At 37.2% G+C, this 26,427-nt stretch overlaps 1 non-coding gene across 1 annotated transcript; it reads left to right on the top strand.

Annotated features, from left to right (window-relative positions):
• The first annotated feature begins 15,655 nt into the window (after nt 1-15,655).
• LOC145161954 (small nucleolar RNA R71) lies at nt 15,656-15,762 on the top strand. Its single transcript, XR_013738810.1, has one exon. It is a non-coding gene; the product is annotated as a small nucleolar RNA R71 (small nucleolar RNA).
• Nucleotides 15,763-26,427: the final 10,665 nt, after the last annotated feature.

Below are 26,427 nucleotides of genomic sequence, written 5' to 3'. Positions count from 1 at the left end.
GGAACTTTTCCAGTCCACACCTCGTGAGGTGTTTTGGCAACCTTCTTTGTAGGGACTAGATTAAGGATATGGGCGGCAGTCTCTAAGGCATATCCCCAAAATGAGATTGGTAGCGAAGCTCGACTCATCATGGAACGAACCATGTCCAACAAGGTCCGATTGCGCCTCTCAGCTACACCATTCAACTGTGGTGTCCTAGGAGGTGTCAATTGTGAGACAATCCCACATTCCTTAAGATAGTCAAGGAACTCAGTACTAAGATACTCACCACCATGATCGGATTGAAGCATCTTAATGTTCCTGCCCAACTGATTCTCCACTTCTTGCTTAAACTCTTTGAATTTCTCAAAGGTTTCTGACTTATGCTTGATTAGGTAGACATATCCATATCTACTAAAATCATTAGTAAAAGTCACATAGAACCGATTAGCATCTCTTGTGGCGGTTCTGAAGGGTCCACACATATCCGTGTGTATGAGGTCCAACAAACCTTCACCCCTAGCACAAGTGCCAGTAAAAGGTGACTTTGTCATTTTACCAAGCAAACAAGATTCACAACTATCATCTGACTTTAGGTCAAATGACTCCAAGACTCCATCCTTTTGGAGTTGGCCTATGCGTTTCTTGCTTACATGTCCAAGACGACAATGCCATAAGGATGCTTTATCTAAGCTAGTGGAAGAGTTAATACACAATACATTATTTCCTAGATTATCTACAACAGATACAGTTTCATACACGCCATCACAAGGTAATGCTTTAAAATAAAGAACATTATTAAAGAAAGCATCAATACTACCATTATTATTATCAAAATAAAAGGTAAAACCTTGTTTATACAATGCATGAAAGGAAATAACATTTCTTGCCATTTCTGGCGAATAATAACATGTATTCGAATCTAATGTAAACCCACTATTTAGCACTAAGGAATAAAATCCTATCTTGGTGACAGGTGAAGCTTTCCTGTTTCCCATGATCAAGTTTATCTTTCCCTACTCCACATTCTCACTTCTTTTTAGTCCCTGCAAATCACAACATATGTGAATACCACAACCTGTATCAAGGACCCAAGACTTAGAATGAGGTGAGTTATTAGACAATATAGTGTATATACCTGCATGGTTGGGTTTTACTTTCCCACCCTTCAAACCTTGCTGGTACTTTGGGCAGTTTCGCTTCCAGTGCGACTTTTCATGGCAATAGAAGCATTCAGCCTCATTAGGGTTAGCAGAAGGAGTGACAAAACCTTTCTTGGTTTTGCTTGAAGAGGAGCCTTTAAGGGTCTTACCCTTGGTACCCTTAGAAGGGTTCTTTCTCTTCTTCCCTTTGCCATGCCCGATTGCCAAGACATTGGCCGCAGTTGGAGTAGGAGTAGGAGTAGTAACAACCGACTTACCCTTTAGACCACTTTCGGCGGGCTTCAAGAGTCTTTGAAGTTTGATGAGGGCGACTTCTTCCTTGTTCATGTGATATGTCATGCGGAATTGATCATAACACGATGGCAAGGAGTGCAAAATGATGTCTATTGCTAACTCCTCAGGGAAGTTCACATTCAGCTTCAGTAAACGGTCCACATACCTTTGCATTTTCTGCATGTGGCCCGTGATGGGTTCAACATCCTTTATTCGGGTTGTTATCATGGAGGAGATTATTTCGTATCGCTCTTGACGAGCACTTTGATGGTAGCGGTCCATCAAGTCCTGGTGCATCTCAAAAGGATAATAGTCCTCATAGGACTTTTGGAGCTCGGCTGTCATGGTGGCCATCATGATGCATGCCACTTTTGTAGCATCTCTTTCATGTACCTCATATTCAGCAAGCTCTTCAGGAGTAGCATTTGGCTCGGGTACCTTCAGCTCCTTGTCGAGAACATATTCTTTGTTCTCATACCGAGTGACCATCCTGATGTTTCTGATCCAATCTGTAAAGTTGGACCCATCAAAGATGACTCTCCCACAAAGATTCATGAGAGAGAAGGAGCTAGTAGGGTTTGAGCCAGAAGCATTGTTATTGGAAGACATCTGAAAAAAAGAGGGAATAGATTAGATTAGATATAGAGATAGTCCTTAACAAAACACCTAAATGTAATATTAAGGCTAGGACCCAACACAATATTTTATAACTTAGAAGAGGGATGCCGTAATCTAAGCTATAAGATATTTAAAGGTAGGTGAATGACGATTCACCAATTTCCACCATGAAAAACGAAATATTTAATTAGGTTTTAATTGGTTTAGAAACTCCTAGATTCTTTGAGATTCATTGAACTTTCTTCAATGGCATGTTTCAATCTCGAGTGTGCCCTTCAAGTTTTGTGACTGGGATGCCAAGGATCACAAAACAAGGTGTGAAGTAACCATGCAAATTACTTGGTACCCTTAATGTATTACCCCTCAATCGATGTGCCGGTTAACCACACACGCTCCATCGATACTATGATAAACATTAAGTCACCCTTTACCTACCTTGTTAAGTTCAAGTTAGTGTGCCGGTTAACCACACACGCTCCACTAACGACTTAAACAAAGTGTAAAGTGTAATTTCATGGATTAGCACCTTATTCACATTTTCCTAAAATAACTAAGATTGGGAATTCAATAAAGTTTAGTTACTTTAGTATTATCATTATACTTTTAATGAGAATTTATAAGTCCTTGTCCTACCCGTTCGGCTAACGACCCTCCACCGATCAAGGAAGCGGTGGGTGAGAGTGGACACCCATTAAGTTGCCATTTTATAGGCAACAACCTTATACCCCCCTTATAGACCGGCTTCGTGAATAAGGCGTACTAGCGGTAAGACGACTTGATCTTATACATATATAAATATTATTAAACTTATAATATTATAAAGTATAAGGGTTGAATTTTAACTTTTAAAATTCTAGGGGTTGGAACTAAAGTTTTTAATATGACTTTACAAGTTCCAAAACTTGAGGGCAAGTTTTGTAAACTTTCAAAACTTTTCATTTCTCATAACTTATGAGTTAATGGTTATTAAAAATGAAGACTCTTCATTTTTTGTAACCTATGTGTTCTTTTAATGGTTATTTATAAATGTGACTTTTGGTTATCCATAACTTAAGAACTAGTTATGGACTCCATTAAAACACATAAAGATCAATAATTAATCTAATCAATTATTAGCACATAATTTCTATGATCTTCTAAACTCATATGTTTATGAATGTTCATATCAAAAATTTCAAGAATCGTAAGTACATATACAAAACTTGAAATTTTGATACGAGCTTTTGAACAAAACTTCGATTTTCAAGGTTTTTTTTTTTTTTTTTTTTTTGCGTCAAGTATCAAATAAACAAACCAGGCTTTGATACCACTGATGGGTTTTCAGCATTCTAACACTCCTATGGTGTACATGCAACCCAAGAAACCTTGGATCTATGTTTGACTAAGATACATGCAAATAATTATTTTTCCATGGTTCTTATCCTAACTAGCATGGCATGGGGTACTTGAATCAAATAAAACTAGTAGAATTACTTAGCTTGTAGTAGTAGTTGATTGCTTGGAGTTTGAGAGCCTAGCACTAATAATGTGGATGCCTCAAATGGAAGTCACAAATCACCACAAACTTGGAAACTTGAGAGAATAGTCACAAACTTCTTGAAATCGGCCCTCTTAGTTTACAAACATCAACTAGTGCAATTTCAAGAACCAAAGCGTCCTTTATATAGTGTGGTAGATTAGGGTTACATCCATGTAAACCCTAATACCCATGTCTTTTCATTTCCATGAGATGCATGGGTTAAAGCTCCATGGAGTATCCATGGACTTTCCATGCAAGCCTAGCCCATTCCAAATAAGCATTAGCCCACACTATATAAATACAAGAGCCCATATTTAATTAGTCATACTTTTGATCTCTAAATTAATTCTAAATTAATTATAGATCAACACTAATTAAATAATATGATTTTATATTAATATATTAGAACTTATAATATATTAATAAATCATAACTTATACTATTCTCAAAAGATTATCCGTAAATTGTTCGGGTGAAATGCAACCCAAATGGACCATGCCGGGTCGGGTCAAGTACATACCAAATATAGTTATGGACTTAGACACTATCTCCAACACAACTACACTAACATACTTTCTCCTTACTTCTTAATCTTCCATGGAAAAATTATTTCGCTTCATCGGTTTTATTTATCATCGATAAAATATTTTATAACCACTTCATTGAACTTAGTAGACATTTCCTAACAATGTAAGCCATATTCTCGCTAAAAATCTTTTGACAACTTGCTTTACTTTAACACTTTTCTTCAAAACTCAATTTAACCAATATTGGTTTTAACATTGCTATTTTAATTTCATTTCAATCCATTTCAATGGATAGATGTGCTTTTAAGGGCATATAAACCATTTTAAACCTTGATTACCATTTTGACACGTTTTCGAAAAACTTAGAAACATTTTCTTTTATAAAAGTGTTTAAATTCTATGCTATAAAACTTAGACATATGACATTGAAGTTCATATTACGTGTAAAAGCTTCATCGGATCTTTCAAGCCACTTTTGTTTTGCCTCTTTTGACCACTTTCTCATTTAGGCATTGTAATTTACTTTAATGTGTTTTCTCGAAACCAAACATGATATTTATGCAAATTTCTACTTCACACATGTTTCTATGATATCTCTAATTCCTAAATTTCCAACACATATCATTTGTTTATTTCATTTCAAATTAGTTTTATAATATGTGTTTATAAAACTTACAACATTGCAAAACTTAGTGTTCACTTTTAAATTTCCAGTGACGCACTTTCAACAATGTATAATTACTTTTCTAAATCTATTGAGTCTTTACCTTATATGTTTTAACTATTATTGAACTCCATTCTAAAAAGTCAAATTGTCAGATTCTCAACTACCGTTTGTAGTGCTTCTTCTTTTTCACAAATGGAGTTTAACTTAATAAGATAACTCGTGATTTTTAGAAAATATTTTAAGATTACCACATGTCTATTTAATCATCAACATACATCAAATATTGAAGTTTGAAAAATATCTCGACTTGGCTTTAAATATACATATACATATTATTCTTAAAATTTTAACAATAGCAATCATTGTCGCTGGTACCTTCATTTTCTATCCCCCGCACTTGATTTCTTGCTCTCCTTCTAATTTTATATATTGCACACCCACGATAATAACATAATACATTGACTAACTTTGTTTCTGTCTATTTTGCTTTTCTTGGTACCATGTTCGTACACATATAGACTAGAAGTCTACCCTTTCATTTTGAGAAATTAATACGTGCATAGTCGTGAGACATAATTTTGATTTAGTTAACTTCGATATATTCAGATACGCCTTTTATCATATACATTTTGTTTTTATTCTAAAATCTACTGAAAGAAAAAGTAATCCTTATTTACATTTGTTCTTTCGATCTAAATTCGAAAACTTGATTTAAAACGCAATTTTCATTGTATTTCCCTTACAATTAATACACAAGGTGACTGCCCTTGTTCTTATCATTTTTCAAAATCCAGAAAATATATGTCAAGAATACATTTCTTATGTTTCATCTTTTCTTTAAAATCATAAAAAGTTTTAAATGTTGCGATTATTTATCCTTCAAATGATTATTTTTGTAGAATCACTAAATTAAGAATGCGTTGTTTTCGATGATCGACATTTTTACACATTTCTTAAATAGCATTCTACTATGTAATTTTTAGTGAGTTCCTAAACTCACAACCTTGTTTTCATAAATATTCTGACGCGTAAACTCGAATTTGTCCTCACTTAAGCAATTGGACAATTTCCAAAAATTGTAATATGAATATTTCTATATAAATTCCCTCATTGACGACTTAAACCTTTAACATTAATTAATCTCTTTATTATTTACTACTTCATTTTATTGCCACACATGTATCTTCATTCTCTTTGAATTATCACATATTTTTAATAACAGTGGAATTATTTATCATTTTTAAACGCTCAAAATGCTACCTAAATAATGTGATTTAAAATATCATAAACTTTCACCACCTTCATTAGAAACAACGACTCTCTAAATATATATGTTCTTCAATAATGGTTCTATTATAGTTAGAGTACCTGTAGTGGAAATTATAACTTCGGAAATCCTCGATCGTTTCGTAACTTCTATTATTGACGGGACTTAAATAGTTTTACGTTTGAGATGTACTAATAACACGTATCATTAGGAACTTACCCTTGATTGCTTCTCTTTCATTCGTGCTACCGCTTCTTATTTCGGAATATATCTTTTCCATATTTAGTAGCCCACACGAAAGTGAACAAATTGTTCCTAATCTCTTCTTTATTAAGCGGCGAATTTGCACTTAGTGCTAATTTAGAATGCGACTTAAGGATCAATGCAGACTTAACGCTGAATGCAGTTGGTGCTTCGGCAAAAATTATAGCTCTCTTGATTCAGATAATATCAAATTAAATAATCTTTTCAACTAGGTCGCCAAGGTTGGATCATGATTTCCATGAACCAGATTTCCCACAATCTAGACGATAGAACTCGAATTAGGGACGCACTAATTTGACTGTAGCTAAAGAATTGGGTTCTCCCCTTGAGGAATTAACCCAAAATAATCAAAGAGCTCTTCAAGTCACCATCTCTCCAATTATACACTTGTATTCGGCTGATTTCTAATAGAATGCGTGACGAATTGAATTTCGGGGCGAAATTCTTTCAACCGGGGGAGACTGTGACAACCGTCAAAATTCGAGTCGGTTCTAGACTTGAATAAACTTGGTTGCACGTATAGGCACGACACATACTAGACTTAGTAACTAGAAGTTAAAATATAACCTATTAGAAGCTTGGAAACAATTAGAAACAATGGATAATGTGCTTGGATTTCACATTGGTATGTGAATTCTACAACTACTTAACTGGAGTGACTATCCATATTCGGGTAATTCTTTGACTTGAACCCCCTTTCATGAATCATATACACACATCATGCACATGACCTAGAAGTAGAAATTAGGTCAAAGTCTCATTGAAACTTAAGTCAAAGTTGAAAACTAGGACTAGTATACTCGATTCCTCAATTTCGCTTGAATCTCGAAACCACTACATAGAATGCCAATAAATCGATAAAAATAAATTACAAACATTATTTTTAACTAGAAAAGAGTTATGAAACTCTAACATAAATTGAAATCTCAAATAATTCAATTTATTTTGATATCCAAATATATATTAAATCTCAAGACCCTAAAAACCCTAAAATCTCAAATTTATAAACTTTAACACCTAAAAATCCATAAAATTTGGTATGGACTTTATAATATCAATTTAAAGTAACTCAAATTAGTAAAATATAACCAAGGAGAAATAAAATTTAAGTCATTAGTATTTAACCTTATTTTCTAAGCAAAAAATCAAGGTTTTGTGAATGAAAATTAAGATAAGGTGCATATTTTATAAAAACTTGATATTTTTATAAAATAAAGTTATAATTTTATAACATTTAAGAGAGGGAGACCCTCTCTCCATTCAAAAGTCGGACTCCACCTCCCAAGAAATCTCTTCCCAACAAACATTAATCATTCTTCACCCACACACTCCATCTCCTTCACTTCTCTCTCTCTCTCTCTTTCTCTCTCTCTCTCTCATTTCTCTCTCACACTCTCACACACATTTTCTCTCTTCCTCTCTCTATGAACCAGAAAATTTCCAGAGAATAGGACCCAACAACACTCCTTAAACTTGAATTGTTCATCATCTAGGAGTGTTCTTAAAGGTAAACCCGAAAATCCTTCATTTTCCTTCACTTTTCTTTCTTGTTTTAAAGGTTTTTCTTGCACTTCTCATTCTTCTACACCATTCTTTATGAAAATTCATGAACATATCCATGAATGTTGAGTTTGATGATGATGGTGTGATGTGTGTGAAATGAACTAGTTTTAATCCTACTAACTTAGACACAAAATAAACACACGAAAGGCAGTGTACCTATCAATTGTGGTATGACTAAATAAGTAGGGTATCGAACTCAGGGAACGGAAAATTAAAACTAATAACTAATATTATCTAAAAGACAAGTAATAAAATTAGGGTTTTCTCTAGTTTTACAAGACTAGAAACTTAAACTAAAACTTAACTAAAGTAACTAACAACTAAGCAAGCAAAGACCAACTAAATTCAATATCTAAAAGGACTTCTGTTCAGGTTCGACTCATTTGATCCTATGGTTGATTTAATGGTAATGGTGCAATGGATTAACCTTTTATTGGCTACCGATTCAAGTGATCAGATTCACATTCGCTATGCTAATCCTTAGAAAATAAACTAATTCAAGCAGTGGCCAGTTGTCTAAATTAATTAATTCCCTAGGTTATCTATGCGGGTTTAATAAGACTTGTAATGGTTAATCAATTTGTCAATTCAATTAACCTCTTGTTGTTGGTTTATCAAACAAGCTCACACATTAACTTACCCATTCTCTAATTAATCATAGTTTCATATTCACTAATCCTAAGCACATAATTAAGTGTTCACATAAATCACATGAGGTAAACAATCAAGAGATGTTCATGTAGCCTAATTGTCTTCCTATTAACAGAAAATAGTTATTGTTAATGCATAAGGATCTCTAACAAGCTTAATTCAACAAAATCACCAATTTAAAGTTAATTCTACCATTAATCAAATCATAGTCTCAAAATTGTCTTACCCAAACAGAAGCTAGCAAGTTTAGCTCATAATTAAGGCAGTAGTAAACTCAAAAACGAAATTCAATAACATAAACATGGTTTAAGTACTAGATCTAGTTAAGAGAAATCAAATTTTGCCTTAGTTGTCCTTCAAAACTTGAATTGGGTTGAATCTTCATTCTTCCAGATGTCTCTCTTCGTTCTGAATCGCAGCTCCTCCTCCTAGGGTTCTCAGAAGTCCCGTCTATCGATATGGAGGGTTTCTTTTATAGATTCGTCTCGACTCGTCGAGTCCACAACCGACTCGACGAGTCCCTCATTAAATTCCCATGTACGGCAAGTCAAGGACTCCCCTCCTTCGCGAATCTTCGTGGGAACTCGTCGAGTAGACGTCCCTACTCGCCGAGTCCTTTGTGCTTTTTGATCCTTTCTTCTTTTGTTCACTCCAAAGCTTCCCGATAGCTACTCCTGCTTCCTTTTGCTTCCGAGTACTTCTTTTGGACTGAAAATATAATTCAAACGTAATTAAGTACCTTTTGTCCATAATATGCAATTATTTAGCTAATAAATGATAAAACTTTATACTAAATATAGGGCTAAACATGCATATATCAAAATACCCCACACTTGGCTCTTGCTTGCCCCCATGCAAAACTGAATTTTTACACACTAGAATCACATAAGACAATCCCAATCAAACCCAGCCATTATGTCAAGACCGCAACGCATGCATTTGTGTCTAAATTTTTCCTAAACAACCCCCCTCATCCTAAATACTCACAATCCTCATAAACACTCGCCCACTTCTTTCAAACAATGCTCATTTTATGCATCCCTCCGAATCCATCCGCAGAAAACCTCCTAGTCTCAAGGTGTTTTTGGTTGAGCAACCCAAGCATACATAATCTAAAAATTACAATTTTTTCCGGTACCACTATGGAGCTTTTTGAAATTCTTCACTTCTTTGATAATTTGATCTTGCTTTCTTCGAATTCACCAACTTTTTGATTTTTGGTATCTTCAACTTTGATCTTCTTTAGAATTTTGATCTTTTTATCTTCACTTTGATTGCTCCAAAATTCTTATAACTTTTCTTGTAATTCTCTCTCTTTTTTTTCACATGTAACTCACTTTTTCTTTCTTTTTTTTTCTTTCACTCAGATCCTACATGCTTAAGCAGGGGCGCTCAACTTCAACCTTTATTGATTAAAGATAAAAATTTTCCTGGATACATTTCTGGTACACGATGCTAAACATATTGCATCCCTCAAACTAAGCGAGGTTGTGTTTTTGTCCCATGATTCCACTAGAATAAAGGGGGCCACAAATGCATTATAACGTGTATAGGCTCAACTAAACATTTGGGTCTTCATGCAATCATCAAACATCACACTAGCATGGAATCCTAATTGTTTTTACCAAAATTTTCTAAATTAATCCTAGCAAATTTTATGCAAAATTTTTAAAATTAAGTCTAAAATTATGATTCTAATATAATCAATATAACTAATATAATTAACCCCCTACCCCACACTTAATTTATGCAATGTCCCCATTGCATGTTATGCATGACAAATAAAACATCAAAGTGAATAGGAAATTGGAACAAACTCCCCTGGGATAGTAGTGGCGAGGTTGATAGTCTTCTTTTAAGGCTTCATCTTCAATTGACTTCGACATGGGCACAGCTCATCCATGTATTGGGTATCAAGTCTCGTGTGGTAACAGCTCCAAAAATGCAGGAAAAACTCTCGAAAATCTCCAGAAATGAACCTTCTTGATAAAAAAAAAACTTATTGTGGGTATATAGTCGTCAAGCCTGAAGCTAAGTTGTGCAATTTGTAGACACTCGTGGAGTAGAGGATAAGACTCGCCGAGTTGAGTCGTGAAAATGCAGAATTCATGGTTTTACGCTTGGACTCGTCGAGTCAGTAAATGCACTCGACGAGTCAGTCGCTGGGTGAAAAATTTTCTGTTTTCTACTCCAAGTCTTTTTGATAAAAACTAACCACTTCAGAATCATATTAAATCTAATATTTCTCTTCAGTAACTAGAATCATGTGAACGCTCCTCATGACCGGACTCGATACTTGAACTTCACTCTCGCTTGCGCCTAGACTCAAAACTCCTATTACTTGTGAGACTCTTTGTAAGCAACCCAATTTCAAACTCTGAAAAGACACTAAACAAACCATGAGAAATTAAAAATCCTAATTACTAGAAGTTCCAACAAACAACTAAACAAAGACAAAACAAATTGTTCAACAGAACACCAAACATAAATAAATCAATCTTCATCTTCTTCCTCATCATTATCATCATGCATTGCCCTGCTCCCTCCGGCTCCACTATGCCTTGCGCTTATCCTCTCCTCCCAAGTTGGTACATAAGGAAATTGGCCTCCGTCCACATGTTGGATGTTAAAGTGATCAAACATTTGGATGAACGACCGGTTGGCAAAATTCACTCCTCTTGCCAAATCATCTTGATATTGCCTTCCTTCAACATTAAACCATTCCGGGGGTATTTCATCTTCCACTGGAATAACCGGTGGATCGGGAGGTGCTGGCCCGTGTCTTTGCCTAACTCTCCTACCCGGCTCCTCGGGTCCGATCACAACATCATCATGTGGAATAGCATAATGTCCCCCTCCATAATCCTCAATAATTCTAGCCCTTCGAAAAAGAATAGGATTAAAGGGAGGGGTCGGGACCATCGTCATTAAGTTCCAAGCACCAAGAGCCATCAACCCATAAGAGTGGGCTAAACGCGTCACAAACATGCCACCATTAATTTTAGAAGTTTTTCGGTCCTTGACCGCCCCTTCAGCTAAGTATGAAGCCACGCACCATGGAATGTTGCAAAAGGTGTTGGGTGTAATGATGCTCCAAAGATAAAAAACATCAAGGTTAGAAACCTTGTCATCATCTTTTCTTTGATTAATGGTGTTTGAAATAAGGCGGTGAAGAAGGCGATGCGTAGGTGATCGTATGCTCCCCTCTTGGGCCGATTTTGGAATATAGACTTGGTTGGCAATAGTGTTCCACCAACTTGTGCTTGTGACACCATCCGGGAATACCTTATGGCAATGCTCCAAAAAGGTACCAAATGCAGCCGTATGAATCACTTGTTGGTCATAAATTCCCAACCTCCAAGCTAATTCCACCATAGAACAATTGCGAACCTCGTCCCCAAGACAAAAAGTAATATTCCCGGGGTTATAGTAATCGTCCCCACCCCTGAAATGTATTGTGGAGAAAAATTCCAAGCACAACTCTTGATAGACCGGCTCTTGGATACGAAAGATGCGACTCCATCCATCACACGTGAATGACTCCCCATTATGCACAAACGTCTTGACTAAATAAGGAGCCAACTCCTTTTCATAACGAACTCTCCCAAGCCATTCCCAATCAATTGCATTGGGGACACAAATTTCTTTTTTCCAGATTTCTGCAAGCTTCTTCTTCCACCTAGTCATCGTAGAATTGGACTCGATTTGTGGGAAATTTAACCAAGGGAAACCCCCTTGGCTTCCTCTTGAACTCTGACCCCGTGAAGACATGTTTCTGCAAAAATACGTAACACAAACAACCAGAAACGAACAGAAAAATTAGAAAACAAATCCTGAACTGCATCAGACATGACTCGTCGAGTCCGTATATCGACTCGACGAGTCGTACGAACTGCTTGAGTCGGTTGACGAGTCTGTCAAATGTCGTCCATAAAAATCAAAATAGATTGCAATGGTTTGCCCAGGGATGTATCTCAAGCATAATAGTATAAGAAATTTCACCCATAACATCCTAATCGGATCAAAATCGAAACCCTAGAAATTCTAAAACTTCAAACACGGGTTTTGTAACCAAATTACACTTCCAATCTACTAAAAATCAAAACTTTGACAGAAATAGAGAGGAAATTTAGTACCTTTCTTGCTTGATAGAGAAATAGAGAGAAAGAGAGAAGGAGAAAGAGGGAGGCGCACGTCAAGTGTCGGCTGGTTGAGTGAAGAATGGTTACCAATTAGGGTAAAAAGCCCTAAGTTTACAGATATGTAAAAATTTTAAAAAAATTCGGTAAAAACAAACCGACTCATCGAGTCAGGGTCCGACTCGGCGAGTCTGGTCGCGATATTGCGATTCCGACTTTCGAGTTAACTCGTCGAGTAAGTCACCCAACTCGCCGAGTCACTCGTTAATTTTAAAAAATTGATATATATATTTATAAGTTTGATATTATTCTTATTCCTGCTTAAAATATATCCAACCCACCCCACACTCAGACCATGCTTACCCGTAAGTAGTCATGTTTTTGGACAATTAAAAGATGAAAATAAATAAATCCTAAAAATGAAATTAAAACTAACGAAAAAGTAAAAGAAAGCAAACTCTAGGGACGGGTTGCCTCCCGTTAAGCGCTTCTTTTTGAGGAGCCGTTAGATGGACTCCTTCCCGCTCTACGTTTCTTCGTTTTCCTCCATCGGGAATTCACACTTAATCTTTTGTTGTTTAAACTTTGTCTTGTAAGCATGTATCTTCCTTTTATATGCCTGTCTCAATTCGTCTCTCCTTTTCCTTGCAGCGTCCTCTTGTATAGCATAACTAATCCGTTTCCCAACCTTTTTCTTCTTCACCCCATTCCTTGGACACATCTTTTGTATTCCTTCTTTGTCAATCTCGATTTCCCGTATAGTTGCCACCTTATCCTCACTTGATATTAAGGATTCCTCCTTATCTTCTAAATAATCCGGTGGTTCAAATGCACATACTTCATAATTAGTAGACACTCGGGCTCGAGGTTTGGTTCTCTTGATTGTATTTGACTCGATCTCTCGATTAGCCATGAGTGACTCAATGGATGAGTTATTCACATCATTATTCCAACCCCTTGCATTCTCCTTTTCTCCCAAACTTACCCTCTCGTCAAGTTGAATCACTTCTTCTTTTATCATGGTGTCAAGGTAAGCCAATTGTGCGTGTTGGAAGTTAAAGTTTTCCACAATTTCAGCCTCTTCTATTGGACTTCCCAAAGGATCAGGAGAAGTGTACATGTCAAGATCAGAAAAGGAACTTGTAAGAAGCAAGTTAAGATCTTCATGATTCTTGAGGTTCTCGATTGGACTCGTCGAGTCAGTCGATGCGACTCGGCGAGTCTGTGAGGTTTCCACAATTTTTGTTGTTTCTTCTGACTCAGCTTCCTCTAACAACCTTTCTATTTCCTTTAAATCTTCTCTAGCATCGAAATTCCCTTCAGAAGGTAATAGAAATTTGTTTGGATTTTCTTCTTGTAAAAGTGCAAGCTCTCTTTCTAAGACTTCATCCTCCAAATCCACTAAGGAAATTTCCCCGTTTTTCATCCCTTCATTCTTTTTCTCTTGTTCCTCTTTAAACACCACTGAATCATTCCCTACCCTTAGTGTTAGTGTAGATTCGCACACATCGACTATTGCACAAGCGGTGTTCAAAAATGGTCTTCCAAGAATGATTGAAACTCTAGGGTCTTCTTCCATGTCAAGCACTACAAAGTCCACGGGAAACACAAATTTATCGACTTTGATGAGAAGATCTTCGCATACTCCTCTTGGATTTATTATTGTCTTATCGGCTAAATAGATCTTCATACGCATCGACTTTGGCTACGGTAAATTTAGCTTCTTGAAGAAATAATATGGCATTAGATTAATGCTTGCACCCGAATCGGTCAACGCATGAGTAGAGATTATGTTCCCAAATTGACAAGGTATGGAGATGCTTCCCGGATCACCCCTCTTTTCTGGCAGTTCATTTAGCAATACTTCAGCAACTTCTTCCATATTTTGTCTAGTGGTGAAGAGGTTCTTAAGTAAAGTTGCATACTTGGGTGTATGAAGTATTGTTTCAACAAATGGAATGTTCACTTGGAGGGTCCTCACTTGCTCCATAAATCTTCTATTCTGTTGAATCTGCTCATCTGGTATGGCTCGGATTGGAAATGGCAAAGGGGGCCTGTAAGATTTCAAAAGAGAACAATTTTTCTCATCAGCTCTCGGACTCGTCGAGTCCATTATACCGACTCGGCGAGTCGAGTCGGGTTTGCTCGAATTCCCTTCAATCTCCTCTTCTGTTTTCACCTTACTGGGTTTCTTCTGAATAGAGGTCAAAGGAGTGAAAATTTTGTCAGAATTAGTGGTTATCACATTTAGATGCGCCATTTTTGGATTTTGTTCGGTATTGCTCGGAAGTTCACCAAGTGTTCTTTGATTGATTTGTTGTGCAAGTTGTCCTATCTGCTTTTAAATGTTATGAATGGAGGCTTGCTGATTTCTAAGCAAAATTTGTTGATCTTTCATCATAGCTTGATGATCTTTAAGAATTACTCGTTGCTCCTTCAATTCAACGTCGGTATCATTGTGTCTCTTCTCGGACGCAGCTACAAACCTTGTGAACATCTCTTCCAAATCAGCTCTCTTTTCCATAACCGGTTCCTCATTTTGATAGAAACCCCATTCTTTTTGCTTGTACTTCTCCTCCTTTGCCTTTTTGTACTCGTCATACGGGAGCCATTCCTTCTTCGGTTTCCGCAAATTATCATCAAATCTATCGCCACTTGAATAGAATACTTGAGCTTTCTTGTTTCCATTCTCATCCAAATCATAATCTTTAGTAAGATGAGGTCCGTTACAATTTTCACATCCAACCCGAATAGCATGGATTGTTTGATCCATCTTAGTCATCCTCCGATCTAAACTATCTAGTTTAGCCATCATTGCCACCATGCTATCGTTTACAGTGTTCACCACCCCCTACTTACTTCATTCCGTGGGTTATGATATTCTCTAGAATGTTTATAGAATTCCTCAATTAATTCCTTGATCACCGGGGGTGGCTTCTTGGTGAGCGGTCCTTGCGAGTCAAGAAGCTGCCCTATAGTCACATTTACCCCGTCATAAAAAATGGAGACTTCTTGTTGGCTATTAAGATCATGATGTGGGCAATTCCTTAGTAGGCCCTTGTATCTCTCCCATGCCTCATAAAGGGACTCTCCAGCTTGTTGTTCAAAGTTGGCAATAGCTTTCTTCAACTTGGCTATCTTTGAAGGTGGGCAAAACTGGTCAATAAATTCTTCCTTCATCTTAGCCCATGTAGTGATGGATCCGGGAGGGAGTGACTTGAGCCAATCCTTTGCAGCACCTTTGAACGTGACGGGAAGCATACGAAGCAGTTGGGTCTCGCGAGGCACATTTGGAACATTAAAATAATCAGCTACATCGTTGACCTCATCCAAGTGTTTATAGGCATCTTCGTGATCTTTACCGTAGAAGGGAATCTACTTTAGTTGAGCAAGTATGTGACCTTTAAGCTCAAAGTTGGCAGTTGCGGGAATTGCGGGTTGCACAAGTCCCGGCCCGGTATCGTCACGTATTCTTTTCTTCCATTCCCCCATGGGAACTTCATCGATGTTAGCCATGGGGTTAGCTAGTTCGCCTTCAAAGTCGCTCTCTTCCTCGGTTTCAGATTCGGAGTTGTATTCGATGTCCTCCTTGATTGGGTCTTCGTTTGCCAAGGAAATGCTAGATCCTCCTGATTTACTGCTCTTCTTCTTGCTAAAGACAGATCTGATATTCTTCAAGGGTGAGTTCTTAGGTGTATTATAGCTTTCAACCCCCTTGCCTTTGTTTTTCTCAAAGCGGATTCTGGATCTTCAAGTGGAGGAACCAAGGGTGTGTTGGATCCTCTGGTCATGTAATGCCTGCAAACAAAACAAGTAAAACGCGTAAAAGGAACAAAAATAAAATGAAAAACGAAACTGTGTAACAGCGATGGACTCGCCGAGTAGCTTCGATTGCACTCGGCGAGTTCAGAGCACAACCAGCAAAATACTTACTAAACTTCTAAAAACTGAAAATTATTAAAACCTATCCTAATTACTAAATTACCTAAGAAATAACTTTGTGTAAGATAAATCTCACACAAAGGATCGATAAAACTAGGAATTAGAATTAATTTTTGAACCGTTCCCCGGCAACGGCGCCAAAAACTTGATGTGTGTGAAACGAACTAGTTTTAATCCTACTAACTTAGACACAAAATAAACACACGAAAGGCAATGTACCTATCAATTGTGGTATGGTTAAATAAGTAGGGTATCGAACTCAGGGAACGGAAAATTAAAACTAATAACTAATATTATCTAAAAGACAAGTAATAAAATTAGGGTTTTCTCTAGTTTTACAAGAATAGAAACTTAAACTAAAACTTAAATAAAGTAACTAACAACTAAGCAAGCAAAGACCAACTAAATTCAATGTCTAAAAGGAATTCTATTCAGGTTCGACTCATATAATCCTATGGTTGATTTAATGGTAATGGTGCAATGGATTAACCTTTTATTGGCTACCGATTCAAGTGATTAGATTCACATTCGCTATGCTAATCCTTAGAAAATAAACTAATTCAAGCAGTGGCCAGTTGTCTAAATTATTTAATTCCCTAGGTTATCTATTCGGGTTGAATAAGACTTGTAATGGTTAATCAATTTGTCAATTCAATTAACCTCTTGTTGTTGGTTTATCAAACAACCTCACACATTAACTTACCCATTCTCTAATTAATCCTAGTTTCATATTCACTAATCCTAAGCACATAATTAAGTGTTCACATAAATCACATGAGGTAAACAATCAAGAGATGTTCATGCAGCCTAATTGTCTTCCTATTAACAGAAAATAGTTATTGTTAATGCATAAGGATCTCTAGCAAGCTTAATTCAACAAAATCACCAATTTAAAGTTAATCCTACCATTAATCAAATCATAGTCTCAAAATTGTCTTACCCAAACAGAAGCTAGCAAGTTTAGCTCATAATTAAGGCAGTAGAAAACTCAAAAACGAAATTCAATAACATAAACATGGTTTAAGTACTAGATCTAGTTAAGAGAAATCAAAGTTTGCCTTAGTTGTCCTTCAAAACTTGAATTGGGTTGAATCTTCACTCTTCCAGATGTCTCTCTTCGTTCTGAATCGCAGCTCCTCCTCCTAGGGTTCTCAGAAGTCCCGTCTATCGATCTGGAGGGTTTCTTTTATAGATTCGACTCTACTCGTCGAGTCCACAACCGACTCGACGAGTCCCTCATTAAATTCCCATGTACGACAAGTCAAGGACTCCCCTGCTTCGCGAATCTTCGTGGGAACTCGTCGAGTAGACGTCCCTACTCGCCGAGTCCTTTGTGCTTTTTTATCCTTTCTTCTTTTGTTCACTTCAAAGCTTCCCGATAGCTACTCCTGCTTCCTTTTGCTTCCGAGTACTTCTTTTGGACTGAAAATATAATTCAAACATAATTAGGTACCTTTTGTCCATAATATGCAATTATTTAGCTAATAAATGATAAAACTTTATACTAAATATAGGGCTAAACATGCACATATCATGGTGGTAGGGTTTCACCCAAGAACAACATGCATGTTGTCTAATGGTGAAATCCAAGGACCAAAACCTATGTCAAACCCTAAAATACGGATTTTTACAAGTTTTAAAGGTTCATCTACCTTGTGTATTCAAGTTTTTCCTTTGAAAACATCACTATGAACAAAATATGTCCATGCATGGTCTTCAAACCGTGAAGCATGTGATGAACATCAAGTTAAAGAGCTTGATGATCAAAGTACATTGTTAATAGTGCATGTAAATGATTTTATTCATAAAAAAATCTAAAAATACTTTTCTGTTCAAAACAAAAATTTTCTCAGAATCTCAGTAAGATAGTAAGAGGTTCTGGAAAATACTAAGACCTTTTCTCATTCCTTGATTTACTAAAATTTTTACAAGAAAACAAGGCCATAAATCATATAAAATACTTTCGGAGGTCTATAAATCCTAGAAACGTTCGTGGATGACCCCTAAGGTAATTAATGACGTCTCATTTAGTTTCATTGATTTTTGTTACTGTTTAGTATGCTTTTGAATTTTCTTTTGTTTTAGCTCAAATAAATCATAAAACCACTTTAGAGAATGTAAAATGGCTACCTAATAATTTTCGCAGCTCCTACCCTATGTGTAAGACTTAGAACAATATTTTCAGAATTTTTCATATTGCATTCCTATTTTTCCCTGATTTTTGTATTTCTAATGGCCTAAAAATAGAAAAACATAGTTATGCTAATCCAAAATTCATGAAATTTTACCAGAACACCTTGTTGTAGATTAGGATGCTACATAAAAATTTTGATGATTTTTCTCTTCTGTATACTATTTTTCTTATATTTTCCCAAGATTAAATACACTTAAACCCAATTTTTATTAGAATAAATGCACAAAAATCATAAAATTGGGTTAAACAGTTTATAAATCCATTCTTATATTTTTCCCAGCTTAATAATGTTTAGTAACAGTAATAGAAAAAGGTTGGGTAATTTTGGAAACTGTTTTCTATTTATTTCAATTTTTATTAGATTAAATACACTTAAATGCACAAAAATCATAAAATTGGGTTAAATAGTTTAGAAATCCATTTTTATATTTTTCCCAACTTAAGTATGTGCAATGGCAGTATTATAAAAAGATTGGGGTATTTTCTTAACTGATTTCTATTTTTCATGAATTTTTATCTATTTAGAGAATTAAATATAAGAAAAATGGTTATGCATATCTATAATCCATGACAATTTATCTGGAAGTCTTTTAATGTAGTTAGAACCAAAATCTGAAGTTTGGTTATTTTTATTAACTGTTTAGTATTTTTCATGATTTTATGGTTATTCAAGAAACTAAAATCGTGAAAAATAGTTAGACAAATCAAAAATTCAAGAACATTTATCTTAAGGTCTTTGACTTCAATTAAAGCTGAAATGCAAAGTTTGGGAAATTTTAGAACTAAATTGATTTAGTTTTTGAATATTAAATCATTGGAATACCTTTTAAAATGTTAAATATTAGCATTTCAATAATGTTAAGTTTCCAATTAAATTGTTATATAACAATTGATTCATTGAAATTTAATTTTCACAGAAAAATGTTTGTAACTTATCAATATTAAATTTTAACACAATATTGGCATAATTCTATTGTAGTAGTAAGTATACTAGTGTTAGATTTCGATTAGAGACTCACTAGCGAATACCATTATTGTAGGAATCGATAGTGGTACAAGTGGAACTTAGCTCAAGGCATCATTTGCATCATCTCAATGCATATTGTGAGTATTCACGACTTCCCCTATTTTCGGTTTTTAAACGTTTTGGGGTGGAAAAGCATGTCCTAAACTTTTTATGTTCGTTGTGTTTATTTTGACTCGTATGAAACTTGGTTGCTATATTTCATATGTATGTGTATGTTACTTTAATTCATGAGGACTGTATCGCGGTTAAGTCCCTGGAATCTCTAGACACAACTCATTAACTCTTTTGAGCCTATGGTTATTATGGATAGCGCTATCAGGAGGTAGACAACTCCTCACTCGCACGATTCGCTTGAGTGCATTTTACCATTTTATACACTATGTTTGCGATACACATAGTAGTCAATAGGGCACGATTCGGTCATTAGGCTTGGGTTGTGAACTCATGAATGGAAACTTGATGCACATACGAATCCTACATCGCATTTTAGCAACGAAACTTTTACACTCTTTGTATTAATAAAACTTGTTTAATTATTATAGCAATGAACTTTGTTTCTCATTATAGCAATAAACTTTATATCTCGTTATAACAACGAACTTTTGTTACTAAATACTTATTTACTTGTTTTAGCAATAAACTTGGTTGCTTCTTATAGTAACAAACTTGTTTGCTCCTTGTAGCAATGAACTTGATTGCTCATTATAGCAATGAAACTTGTTTACTCATTTTAGTAACAAACTTTATTTCCCATGAGAATATGAACGTTGCATCTCATTTGGGCAACATACTTTATCTCTCATGATGACAACGAACTTTGTTTATACAAACTTAATACTCATTTTTCCAATATATTTTTATTTATGGAAACTTTATTACTCGCTTTAGCAACAAACTTCTATTCATGAAAACTTATTTAATTATTTTAGCAATGAACATTTGTTTATGGAAACTGTTATCAATATTTAGATTATCATGAATTTCAAACTATATTATGTTATAAACTTGTGAGTACTCACCAACTATTTTTATAGTTGACGCTCGTTTTACATGCTTTTTCAGGAATCATCGAGTAAGTGACACTTAGGGACACTTCACTTTTAGGAGCATTCACATGTGTTGTATTTCAATTTCAATTTACATTGTAATTTCTTTTAAAAGTTGTTCAAACCCATTGTAAATTTGTAATGATTTTTAATACTATGGTTGGTGTTGTCTTTTAACTTTTGCTATGAAACCCTTTATACTGCCACGCCTCGTGTTTCCGCTTTAGCGGGGTGTGACAGAAAATGGTATCAGAGCCGAAGGTTATAGAGAATACCGGTTTTCCTTTGGAGAACCACAACTATAGCCAAAAAAAAATCTCAAAAAGTTTTTAAAATACTGAACATACTACTGGTATAACTAATTCGAGTATGCATTATTAGACTTTAATTAAGTATAGCCTGGCCAACTATGCTTAATTAAGGAAAGTTAATGTGAGACTGGAAACGGTTATAGTAGAATTATGTTCAAAACACTTTTCAACTTAAACTTTTGAAAAACAAAATTTTTCGGTGTGCGTACGGGCATTGCATATTATAGGCATTCATCTAGATACACTTAGAAACTAAGTGCACTTTTATAACAATGCCTTTATTTAGAAATATTCTTATCCCTTATCAAGTGCTAGGTTAAGCACTTAGGTTATATCACTTGCCACTCTAGGAGCAATGCACTTAGTACTGAGAAATGAGTATTCCTCGGTAGCTATTGACTTTAGATGTAAGGTTAGTAGCTAGATATACACTAGTAATAATCTTAAGTCGAAAACTATACCAATTATTCCTTAATACCTCTTCATCGTCTTCGTATTAGAGTTACAACTCGGAAAAATCGTTTCGATACCGACACGAAGGATAATTGGAGCATCGCGTAAGGAGGTAGATGAGTCGCCACTAAGTAATCACTTGGATACCATTGGCGGGCATTCTGGATTCGACTCACAAGGAGACACAAAGGTTTAACCTATATGTGAGATCTTATTTCTACGCTACGATTTAGCTCTAGGTTGTTTCCACCTCGAGGTTAAAACTTAACATAGAATATCCCTTTGACCTCTATAAAAGGTCGTCGACTGCATTGACACCATAAAATGTTTTTCAAACAATTTTTCTTGTCCTTTATTTTGAGGAAAAGACATTGGCACTCGCCTTATACTCGTTTTGTACTCGCCTTAGTATTTAGGTATGATCAACTACACTAACATACTTTCTCCTTACTTCTTAATCTTCCATCGAAAAATTATTTCGGTTCATCGATTTTATTTATCATCGATAAAATATTTTATAACCACTTCATTCAACTTAGTAGACATTTCCTAACAATGTAAGCCATATTCTCGCTAAAAATCTTTTGACAACTTGCTTTAATTTAACACTTTTCTTCAAAACTCAATTTAACCAATATTGGTTTTAACATTGTTATTTCAATTTCATTTCAATCCATTTCAATGGATAGATGTGCTTTTAAGGGCATATAAACCATTTTAAACCTTGATTACCATTTTGACACGTTTTCGAAAAACTTAGAAACATTTTCTTTTATAAAAGTGTTTAAATTCTATGCTATAAAACTTAGACATATGACATTGAAGTTCATATTACGTGTAAAATCTTCATCGGATCTTTCAAACCACTTTTGTTTTGACTCTTTTGACCACTTTCTCATTTAGGCATTGTAATTTACTTTAATGTGTTTTCTCGAAACCCAACATGATATTTATGAAAATTTCTACTTCACACATGTTTCTAAGATATCTCTAATTCCTAAATTTCCAACACATATAATTTGTTTATTTCATTTCAAATTAGTTTTATAATATGTGTTTATAAAACTTACAACATTGCAAAACTTAGTGTTAAAGTCAACAGTCCATGTTGACCCAACTCGTCGAGTGCATCTTCTGACTCGTCGAGTTCCTTAATATCTCAAAAAACGGGAACAGTCCGAGACAACTCGCCGAGTCGCCAGAGCAACTCGTCGAGGTCCTCAGTGCTTAGAAACTGGGGAAAACCCTGAACAACTGGCCGAGTTATCTCACTAAATCGTCGAGTTCACTCTGCATCCAGAAAACGGGAAAACCTGATCCAACTCATCGAGTTGGCAAGGACACTCGTCGAGTTTTCCCATCTAAGCATATTCAGTCCCTTCCAGTCGAATCTAAGGCCCCAAACTACAGATCTAGACTCTTAGAGTTAAGATACCACGTAAAGTTGCTAACTTTACATCCATGCAAGGCCTTAAGAGGCTAAAACACTTAAAACCAAGGTTAATAAGAGGATTAGGGAATGGGGGATAGCCAAAGCTTGATAAATCTTGAGTGTTTAGGCCCAAAGAGACCTAGAGGTGTCAAGATCTGAATTCTCACGTCCAAAACATGCTCAAATCGAAGAATACCCCAAGGATGAGATCAAAATGACAATAACTTTCTAGAAAAGGAGATTTAACAAACAAGTGATCAAGGTAATGACTTTTTACCTCCAAATGGTTGCCTCAACAATGTCAATGCCGGATCCACAGCCTTTCCCTTCAGCTGTGCACCAACCACTTCAAGTTTCCAGGAGTCGGGATGTTACAACTCTCCCCCACTTGAACTAGGCTTCGTCCTCGAAGCCTGATGCGGTGAAAAAATCCGGATAACGCTCCCGCATCTCGCCCTCCGGCTCCCAAGTCCACTCGGATCCGCTCTGATGCTGCCACTGTACCTTTACCAAAGGTATCTCCTTGTTACGCAGAATCTTCACCTTCCTTTCCAAAACAGCCACCAGTCTCTCAACATAATTCAGGGGCTTATCCAGATGAATTTCATCTAGTGATACAACCGCATCCTCATCCAATACACACTTTTGCAACTGCAAAAACATGGAATGTGCTATGGATTTGACTGAGATCCTCCGGAAGATCAAGTTTATACACCACCTTGCCAACCCTGTCAATAATCCTTAATGGCCCAATGTATTGGGGACCCAACGTTCCCCTCTTCCTGATCGGATTACACCCTTCCAGGGTAAGACCTTCAATAACACCATGTCACCGACCTGGAACTCTAACTCAGATCGGCACCGATGGTAATAAATTTTAGTCGACTCTGTGCAGTCTGCAAACGCTACCTGATCTGCTGAATCATCTAGGTGGTATGTAGGGCCACCTTAGTACGACCCATCACTCTGTGACCAACCTCACCCCAACAGACTGGGGTACGACACCTCCGCCCATAAAACAGCTCAAATTGGAGAGCACCAATGCTGGAATGAAAGCTATTATTGTAGGAGAATTCCAAAAAGGGTAGGTAGGAATCCCAACTCCCACCGAAGTCAATGACACATGCCTGCAACATGTCCTCAAGAATATGAATGGTCCGCTCACTCTGGCCGTCTGTCTGTAGATGGTAAGCTATGCTAAAATGTAGCGTCGTGCCCAGTTCCTCATGGAACTTCTGCCAGAAATGGGAGTTAAACCGTACATCACAGTCTGAAACAATCGAGGCCGGAACCCCATCGCGAACAATGATCTCGTGAATATACACATCGACCAACTTCTCGGCCGATGAGCTCTCCCGGATTTCCAGAAAATGGGCGCTCTTGGTCAATCGATCCATAATGACCCATATAGCCTCGAAACCCTTTTCCGTTCATGGCAATTTGGTGATAAAATCCATCGTGATTTTCTCCCATTTCCACATGCGAACCTCCAGAGGCTGCAACTTGCCATGTGGCCTTTGATTCTCGGCCTTGACCATCTTGCAGGTCAAGCACCTCTCGACGTACCAGGCGATCTCTCTCTTCATGCATGGCCACCAGTAGCTTAATCTCAAATCCTGGTACATCTTGGTGGCTCCCGGGTGAATGGAGAAACGAGACTTATGAGTCTCCTCCAATACAATCTATCTGACTCCACCAAACATAGGCACCCAAACCCGACCACAGCGGGTCAACATGCCACAAATGTTTTGAACAAATCTGGTGACCTCGCCCCTGATCCTCTCAATCTTCCAATTCTCCTCTCGAACACCCTCAACCTGGGCTTCCCTAATCAAGCCCACCATTGGAGAATCCACAAATATCCTCATACATGTTACTGGAATAGAATGTCCAGCCGACTTGCGGCTCAGGGCATTCGCCACTACATTCGCTTTGCCCGGATGGTAAAGGATCTCGCAGTCATAATCCTTGACTACGTCCATCCACCTGCGCTGCCTCATGTTCAGGTTCGGCTGATCCATGATATGCCTCACGCTCTTGTGATCTGTGTAGATGATATAACAGATCCCATACAGATAATGCCTCCAAATCTTGAGAGCGAACACCACCGCTCCCAGCTCGAGATCATGGGTGAGATATCTCGTCTCATGCGGCTTCAACTGCTACGAAGCGTAAGCTATAACCCGTCCTCTCTGCATAAGGACTGCTCCCAACCCAGTGATGGACGCATCACCGAACACCAAGAAATCCTCAACTCCCTCAGGGAGTGTCAAAACTGGCGCCTCGTAGAGTCGCAGTCGCATAGTCTCGAATGCAGTCTACTGCTCAGGGCCCCACCGAAAATCCACCCCCTTCCTCGTCAGACGAGTGAGGGGTACCGCAATCTTGGAGAAATCCTGAATGAATCTCCGATAGTACCATGTCAATCCTAGAAAAGTCCTTATATCCGAGGGAGATTTCGGAACCTCCCAGTGCATCACCACTTCGATCTTCGTCGGATCAACCAATATCCCCTCCTGGTTAACGAGACGTCCGAGGAACTGGACCTCTCGCAACCATAACTCACATTTCGAGAACTTGGCATAAAGCCGTTCTTGCCTCAAAACCCCCAAAAGCTTGCGCAGATGCTCCTCATGCTGCTCACTCGTCTTGGAGTAAACCAAGATGTCATCGATGAAGACGATCATAGAGCGATCGAGCGTCAGACTGCATACCCGATTCATCAGGTCCATGAATACTGTCGGTGCATTGGTGAGCACAAACGGCATCACCACGAACTCGTAATGTCTGTAACGAGTCCGGAATGTGGTCTTCTCCACGTCCTCCTCCCTCACCCTGACCTGATGGTACCCGAACCTTAGGTGTATCTTGGAGAACCAAGATTCTCCCTGCAATTAATCGAAAATATCATCTATCCATGGAAGTGGACAACGGTTCTTCACCGTTAAATTGTTCAACTCCCGGTAATCAATGCACATCCGGTGTGAACCATCCTTCTTTTTGACAAAGAGAATCAATGCTCCCGACAGAGAACTGCTCAGACGGATGAACTTCTTGCGCAACAGCTCCTGTAGCTGAGATGACAGCTCCTGCATCTCAGGAGGAGCCAATCGGTATAGCGCCTTGGCAATAGGGGCCGCACCTGGTGCAAGGTCGATCCTGAACTCGACCTGCCTCTCCGGAGGCAATCCGGGTAACTCCTCTGGGAATACATTAGCGAACTCTTGGACAAAGGCAACATATGCAACCGTAACCTGATCCCGGACCCGCGTATCCACCACATACGCCAAATAACCAGCACACCCATGCTTTATATAATACCGAGCCCTAGCGGCTGAGCAAAACCATGAACCCATCCTGGTGCCCTCTCCATAGATAACCAATTCTCCCTT

Source organism: Lactuca virosa, chromosome 2 (genome assembly GCF_052849685.1).
Source record: "Lactuca virosa cultivar CGN04683 chromosome 2, Lactuca_virosa_CGN04683_v6, whole genome shotgun sequence".
Lineage (NCBI taxonomy): Eukaryota > Viridiplantae > Streptophyta > Magnoliopsida > Asterales > Asteraceae > Lactuca > Lactuca virosa.
This window is presented reverse-complemented; position numbering and strand designations above follow the sequence as displayed.